Source organism: Oryza brachyantha, chromosome 3, assembly GCF_000231095.2.
Source record: "Oryza brachyantha chromosome 3, ObraRS2, whole genome shotgun sequence".
NCBI classification, from domain to species: Eukaryota; Viridiplantae; Streptophyta; class Magnoliopsida; order Poales; family Poaceae; genus Oryza; species Oryza brachyantha.
In genome coordinates this window covers 19,162,889-19,171,755 of record NC_023165.2, presented here as the reverse complement: position 1 = coordinate 19,171,755, position 8,867 = coordinate 19,162,889, and the positions used below count along the sequence as shown (strand labels likewise).

Below are 8,867 nucleotides of genomic sequence, written 5' to 3'. Positions count from 1 at the left end.
ACGTCATATTCGGACGAAACATTTGACTGTTTTATTTTTAAAAAGGTAGAAATGAAATCCTAAAGCTAAAGCTACAACTATACAATTTTATTGTTAATTGTACTTCTACTTGGATTTTCTTTAAAAAAAAGTTAAAGGTAAATTGTGTTCTTACTTTAGTGGAGAATATTGAGAGATTGTGTAGAAAATAAAAAAAAGAATTTTAAGAATGTGTACGAAAACACAAAATTATTGTATGTAGAGAAAAACACATTGAAATTTGAGAACGTAAAAAAACACAAAAAAAAACTAAATTTCGGATTGTGTAGAAAAATACTAAAACAAGAGAATGTGTAGAAAAAAGAAAAAAATTGTCTACACAAATTATTTTGTGTACAGAAAAACAAAAAAAGATTGTGTAGACAAACACACAAAAATATGAGAAAGTGTACTAAAATAAAAAATTCTAAAAAAAGAGAATTATTGTGTAAGAAAAATACAAACAAATTCTAAAAAAAAGTGAGAATGGATAAAGAAATAAAAAAATCTTTGTTGATAAAGAACACAATTTCGAACCTGCGACCTTCCAAGTTACCTGCTCGACAGTCTAACCGGCTGAGATAATAATAAGATTATTTTGGGTGTGTATATATAGAGAGATGGAGAGAGAGAGAGAGGAGTGCTATGGTCTTGTTTAGATTGTAAAATCTTTTTTAAAAACATCGCATCAAATTTTTAACACATATTTGAAGTATTAAACGTATTCTAATTACAAAACAAATTTCAGATTCCGCCTGAAAACCGCGAGACAAATCTTTTGAGTCTAACTAATCCATCATTAGCACATATTGGTTACTATAGCACTTATGTCTAATCACGTCCTGATTAGGCTCAAAAGATTCGTCTCGCGATTTCCTCCGTAACTGCGTAATTAGTTTTAATGTTCATATATATTTAATGCTTTATTTAAGTGTCTAAAGATTCGATGTGATGTTTTTGAAGAAAGTTTTTGAGAGCTAAACGGGGCCCTTATGAGAAATGATTCGAGGGGATGCAGAGATGCGATCATATGAGAAAGAAAAGCATCTCGGTAGCATTGCTTGCTCTTGTTGCAAGAAAGCATATATCCAAAAAAGGTTTCTTGGTGGCTACTGACCCTCTGCTCCTATACGAGAGAGGGAGGGATAGCAAGGACTATTGCTAAGCATTACGTGTTAGAAGCGGCATATTTATCCCACAGGAAAAAAAGACATCATTCCTGGGGATTATTTCGAAACCAAGTAATTGAAGAACTCATCTAGCTGTTCCTAAGGTACGTGCCACTGTCTGATCCTTTTTCCTTTTTAAGTTTTCGGCCAGAACACATTTGCAGCAAAAGGGCATGGCTGTTTTAAGGGTATAACTGCTAATATCTTGGAGTTCATCTAGGACCAGGAATGGAGTGCCGTGGAAAACATGTCCTGTAGTATTACGTTGAGTAAAATTCAGCGATGGTATGATGGGTCTAATCAATATGTAGTTCATGGGTGTTCGGTTGAATATTTTCGGAACAAATTCAGTATATATACGATAAATCATGTTCCTCCCCATGGTTGTAGATTTAATTGCAGTTCCACGCAGAAGCTCTAGCTGCCCCAACAAGAGTAGCAACCACTATTCATGCTATTTTGGTTCGTCCATTGCCTCATTAGCAATTTGCCAAGTGAACCAAATGAGTGGTGTTAGAACCCCAACTAAGAATTGATTCAAGTCGAGGAACGAGGGATATATGTGTTTGATTTCAGGGTTGCGACAGAGCCAACTCATTCCTAATCTTGTTTAGTTGGTGGATGTGTTGGATGAGTTGGACCCGAAAGAGGAATAATCCTCTCCAAGGTCCAACTCATCCCACCAAAATGACCGGACTGATCTATTCTAGAACGACCACGACGTACAGAGAGGGTGTCCATTTCATTTATTAAATTTATTTAAAATGCATTACTTGCATAAATATGCATCTAATTACTTTAGATTATTTATATATTAATCCTAGTATTCAATATTTATTTTTGATATGGGAGATAACCTCGCTAACTCATTATGTAGAGGTAATCATATGTAACCATCACACATCCATCCCTCGAACCAAACATGTCACATGTTCACTCCATCTCATCTTATTCCTCTAACCAAACAAAAAACAGGGTCCAACCCATCCCTCTAACCAAACAAAAAAATAAGACCAACCCATCAAGCAATCCAAGGATGGATCCAACCCATCTCACCTCGTCCACGAAACAAATACATCCTAGGATTACTATGGTTCTCCCAATTCCATAGGATCGAGTAGCTGCCGCCAGCATTGTTGAGTTCGTAGTTCATTCTATTTTTCCAATTTCTCAATTCTCCCTGTTATTTACCTTCATCGTTAATTGGTTTATGAGTCTTCAAGATTATAAGACTTGACTTGTATCTAGGGTTGATCATAGTATCCTTCCTGACCAAATAGGCATAGCTTTCATCATTTCCTTAAAAAATGGTCATCGCATGAGAGTAGTACAGTAGGCTAGTAGCTACTCGCTATGCATCATCTAATGTTTTACCTTTGGTGATTTATTTGTTCTAGAGGAGATATTAATGGCAGCAGCAGATCCTCCATTGGTGCGCATATGGAAAGAATGGGCCCCCCAAGTGCTGGTGCTACTTAGTTTCACACTTCAAGTGGTGTTGCTTATCTTGGCAGAGCTCCGACGGAGTGTGAATTCTGGTGTGCTAAGGGCTTTCGTGTGGTCAGCGTACATGTTGGCCGATACGACAGCTATCTATGTGCTCAGCCATATGTCTGTGGCAAGCAGGTCGGCCAAACACACGCTAGTGGCGTTCTGGGCACCATTCCTGCTGCTGCATCTTGGTGGACAAGACAACATCACTGCCTATGCCATTGAGGACAACCATCTCTGGCTGCGCCACCTTCAGACTTTGGCTGTGCAGGTGGCTGCAGCTGCTTACATCCTATATGAGTCTTCGATCCTCAACGGCAGCTGATCCTTGCTTTGGTGGGCCACCATCCTCATGTTCGTCGTCGGTGTTGTCAAGTACGGGGAGAGGGTGTGGGCGCTTAGGTGCGCTGGTAGTACTCAATCAAGCACAAATTACCGGAGCATTGAAAAGCATCAATACAGGGCACACCTACCATATACAGCTGTTACAACTACTACAGATGTCATGGATACGGAAGCCTTTCTTCTGATGGCTCACGAGCTGTTTGATGTTCCCAAGGATTTGCTACTAGAGAAGATATCCTATGAAGGTTTAAGAACAGATTTGACTAGGGAAGAGGCGTACAAGGTGGCTGAGATGCAGCTGTCACTGATGCACGATGTCTTCTACACAAAGATTCAGTTGATGCACACTTGGTATGGTTTCTGCATCCGCATAGTTTCTCTCCTCGCTACTGCTATTGCTTTGTTGTTGTTTCATTTATCTGGTGCTCTTATGGACTCCTACACCACATTCGATGTTGCTCTCACTTATGTCCTCTTAATTGGGGCTATCGTAGTGGAGTTCACTTCAGTAGTAAGAGTTATGTTCTCGAGCTAGACGTGTGCGCTCTTGGCAAGACGGCATCAGAGGAAATCTATGTCAAGAGGTACATGGTATTTCCTTGTCCGTGTAGTCTTGTTTGTTCGGCGGAATGTTCGCCGGATCGTCCATGCAATTGGCTGGAGAAGAGGCTACTGGTGCCGTTCCATGGGGCAACTCAACTTGCTTCGGCTGTGCGCTCGCAGCAAAACCAGCTAGTGTAGCAAAATAGCCAGATGGATGGGATTCGATGACTGGTGGAACACATGGTCTTACTCGTGGTCAATCCCCGTCTCGGCGTTCATCGAGCAGCTTCTGGTGAAGAAACTACGGAGGAACAATGGATATGAATGGAGCCCAGATCACATCATCAATTCACAAGGTCAGAGGCGCCTGTACGAGGACCTAGACTGGACGTTGGAGGAGACTATACTTGTTTGGCACCTCGCCACTGGCGTCTACCTCCATTGGTACAGGGAGGAGCAACAAAAGGCCACAAGACGGCAGCAGGATGACGATGAACATGTGTGGCATCAGGCCGATCTTGCCGAGGCTCTCTCCAATTACATGCTTTACCTCCTCGTAGCACGTCCCCACATGCTGCCTCCCTCCGTCGACCGCAATGCCTATGTCCAGATGTGCTATTCGCTGCTGAGCCTATAAGAAGCATTATGTTGCTGGCGTGGTCTGCCTTTGCTGGAGCATAGCTCAGCCGAGGATCTGGCTTGCTCACTTAGGAGCCTTGGGGATGCATTTAACAGTAGATCAACTACGATTGCGTTTGCAACTACTACTCCAGTGTCCGGCAGGAGGGATTCAACAATGTTGTTAACAGGAGCTCAGCTTGGCGCAAAGCTCATCAATGAGGATCAGTCTGTAGGATCTATCGGTCACAAGCTGGAAATGATCGTCCAAGAATGGGCAAGGATGTTGTTCTACATGGGCTCCCGATGCAGCGCCTACTCTCATGCCAAGCATCTCAACAACGGTGGTGACCTTATCACCGTCACTGCCCTTCTACAGAAATACATCGCTGGGGGTATGACCAGAGACCCTGCTAGTGTTCCATAGATCATCATACATCTGAGCATACCAGTGAGTGAAGAATGTCTTGGTATCAGTCAAATGCAGTTTTTGTTCTTCAATTCATAACATATTTTACTATATTTGTTTCGTACTGTAAGATTTTCTAGTTTTGTCTAGATTTATCCATTGATGAATATATGAAATTTGTATATATCGTAAGATCATAGTCATGATCAATATTTTGTATTGAACAACTGGCTTGTAAATTGATAGAATTTGGTTTGGAAACAGTTGTGGTGTTGATGTCGGTGCATATAACTAATGTGTCAGGTTGCGATATCTATGCCCGGAAACGGTTGGTTTATCTCTATGTATACAAGTGACTTGAAGTCAACTGTGTCAATGGCGAGGCCCATGACTAGGTTCAAGGAGGAACCGATGTCTGGATGGTCGGGATGTCATTTAACGTGGTTAGACTAGAGTCGTGATCCTTGAAGGTCAATATCGGTCAATGGTAGGATTGTGACTAGGCTCTGGGAGGAGCAGTCAGGACGATCGAAGATGTCAGATGACGATGTTGAATACAAGGTGACACATGGTGAAGAAACACCGTGTGAGATGGAATCTCATTGGGCTTCACAAGTTGCGTGTGCAAGGGTCTGTGTTCGTCAAAGAAATTGGGTCAGGAAAATAAACATGAAGTCGCTACAGTACTCGACTACAGTGCCGTGCAGTACCTGAAGCGCTGTAGCATGCTGCAGTGTAGCAAACAGGCTCGGGTTCATCGGATTACTGTAGCACATGGTTACTGTAGCACGTGGTTACGATTTATGATTGGAGATAGTTTGGAAAGGGAAATTTGTAAACATGTCGTTATAATTTTGTAAAGTAGGAGATATGCCATTGATATCTTAATGACATGTAGGGTCCGCATGAGTCAACGACAAGTAGGTCAAGATGCATATCTCCAATTTTACAAAATTGTAATAGCATCCTTCCAATTTTTCCTTTTGAAAAATAAGAGATGAGTCTTATATTAGTATAAGAAGTCTTTCTTCTACTTCGTGGACTTTTCGATATAAATAAAGACCGATGGGTATGTCTCTGATGTGTTTTTTTGTGAGATTTAGTTGTTGATAGTAGATCGACGATTTTGATAGGAGTGCTGTTGGTATACTTTGTAAATATCAATTGAAGCAATAAAGTTGAGAGTAGTCAATCTACGTCTTCTTTTTTCATCTATCGTTATTTTTCTAGAGGACGACGATTTGATCGGCGGCATAGGAGCGGCGCAATCAAGTTAATATCAGGAACGGTGTAACCAGAGATAATCTTTTATTTCCGCTAAAAGATTTTTGGGTTTTGTTTATACCTACCATTCACCCTCTAATAGGTGTGTTTAACCCTGTTTCGATCCAACATATATATCTAAATTCAGTAGTATATATACGAATCTAGACAAGGTTAGAAAAAACTTCTACGGTGAAACGGATGGAGTAGTTTACAGATCGCATGCACTTTCCATTTGTATGTAATTCCTGCACTCCGATCCTTATGTTAGCTTCTTCATGATTTTCATATGTAATCCTGTTGTCATGGGTATATAAACGTGGCCCAAATTGCAATTTACACAACCATAAATTATCTTCTGCGCTAATTTTTGTATGTTTTTGGATTCTGCATGCATTTCGATGCATATAGTCGAATGGGAAAGATTTTACTCCAACTAAAAAAATTGTAATTTCAATTAAAAATTAAAAAGATAATAGACATCATCGATAGGTCACCGTGAAACCACTGGTTTGATACAGCATGTCCATCTACTTTAGTCTCTTTTAGTCCCTAAAACCCAAACATGAGAGATTAAAAGGGACTAAAATTATATTAGACTATTAGCCCTGTTTGGTTCTCTAGTTCTAGGACTAAAAATTAGTCTCTAGACTAAAATTTTTAGGAGCTGCTTGGATCTAGGAACTTTTTTTTAGTCCCTTGTCACATTAAATGTTTGGGCGTTAATTAGAAGTATTAAATATAGACCGATAACAAAACTAATTGTCTAAACAGGTCGCCGCCGCTCACGCCGGAGGCCACCACGCCCGGGACCGCCCTAGGCCAGGCCGGGGGTCGCCGCCATCCACGCCGGAGTCCGCCGTCGCTGCTGCTGCTGCTGTGCCGTAGCGTGCTGTGGCTACTTAGCACTTGCTGCTGCTGCGGCCGTGCTGCTGCATAGCGCTTGCTGCCGCGGCGCTGCTGCTGCTGAGGAGTGGTTGCTGTGGCTGCTGATTTGTGATTTGGAAAATAACTATTTTTAGTCTCTCTCAGTCCCTTAATCAAACGGTAGAGACTAAAGATTTTAGTATAGAGACTAATTTTTAGTCTTAGGACTAAAGAACCAAACATGACCTAAATCGGACATCCTTATTGAAAATAATCTCTCCATCCCAACGTATAATTCTACACCTATATTCTTTTACAACCAATTACAATCTGTCACCGCTAAAGTTTTTCCCCTAGTTCCTTTTCTCAATTAATCGCTATATTTCCCTATTTAATAACACCAACCCTCTGAAAATCATCAGGTTTGTCTTTTGTTAATTGCTTAAAAATTTCTAATCTATCGATCGATGTTTTTGTCCATTAGATTTGCTTTAGGATATGTGCTTCTTATCTACAAGCCACTGTGTTTGGTGTCGTGTGTGGTTTCACTATAACATGTTATACATTACCGAGACTATTAACAGTATTTATTTCCAAATTTTAGAAAATTCCTTTCATGTCCATGAGTTTTACCTAATCTCTTCTTCACACCCATATACCTCAAATTTTCATTTTGACCCTCTCCATATCCATTTTGTTCATTGATTTCTCTTTCTAAAATGGCTATATTGCCCTTTCTCTCATAGATATATGCTAGTACATATTTTAAAAAAACAATTCCATTGTGAAACCTTTTAACTTATAATAAAATGAAATAGGAAAAAATATTTGATGCCAAAATTGAAAAAAAATAATTAAAGAAATCTAAAAACAATAGACTGAGGCATGCCATATAGCTTGACCACCTCTCAAAATAGACTGAGGATGTCCGGACCGTACAATATTCTGACACTGACCCAACTTGTGCCAACAAGAGCAAATCATCCATTTTAACATGATGTAAGGGCACTTTAAACTCCTCCAATATTACAAATTTCAATTGATCCCAAGTAGGCTATCACACCTTTTGTTTCGAACCTAGTACCAATTAGCAGTATCACCCACCATGTTTAGTGACGCGGCTGACATTTTGAAACCATCAATAATCTAATACATATTAAAGTACCACCTCCGATCGATTTTTCTATTTGACGTCGTTAACTTTTCGACTTACGATCATCATTTATTTATTTAAAAAATTACATAATTATTGATTATTTTGTTGTCAATGGTTTTATCATTAAAGGTAAGTATGATTTATAACTTTGCATATTTGCAGAAAAAAATGAATAAGATGAATAGTCAAATATAGATATAAAAGTCAACTATATCAAATAAAAAAATCAGAGGACTAAGTCTCACAATTATTAATCCACACTCGTGCATCCGACCCATCGAACTTTGAAAATTCCATCTTTGGTGGCCAATGAATCTTTTCATTTTCTCCAATTCCTGCTGGAAATGGAACACGCTGGTAATGCAAATCAGGTGGAGAAGGTACGGGCATCGCTGAAGTTGATCCAACCACGAATTCAGCTTTCGGAGTAGAGTGTGGTACTGCAGCTGCCAGCGGTGCTTTCGCAACCTAAGTGGCTGTTTGGATTAGGGATTTTTTTCCCTTGTCATATCGGATATTTGTATATTAATTAGAAGTATTAAATATAGACCGATAACAAAACTAATTGCATAAATATAAGCTATTTCATTAGATAAATTTTTTAAGCCTAATTAAGCCACGATTAGCAAATGTTTACTGTAGCATCACATTCTCTAATCATGGACTAATTAGGCTCAATAGATTCGTCTCGCGAAATAGTCCAAAATACCGGTTGGGTTTTATTAATAGTCTATATTTAATACTTCTAATTAGTATCCAAACATTCAATGTGATAAGGACTAAACAAAAAAAAGTTAAAGGGGATCCAAACACCTCTAAGTCTAGTCAGTTTGAACTTTGAACCTGCCCCACAGCCCCAACGAAGTCACGGATAAATTCACATTTGTTTGTAGTGTAATTCTGACGTTTTGATTCTTTTGAAAAACTTATTTTACAAATAGACTACTAAAAAAACTTATTTCATAAATGAATCTTTTTGACCGCGTCA

General features: G+C 39.4%; 1 pseudogene; it reads left to right on the top strand.

The window, feature by feature from the left end:
* The first annotated feature begins 2,595 nt into the window (after positions 1-2,595).
* On the top strand, positions 2,596-4,611 carry LOC102709452 (annotated as a pseudogene).
* The last annotated feature ends 4,256 nt before the right edge of the window (positions 4,612-8,867 follow it).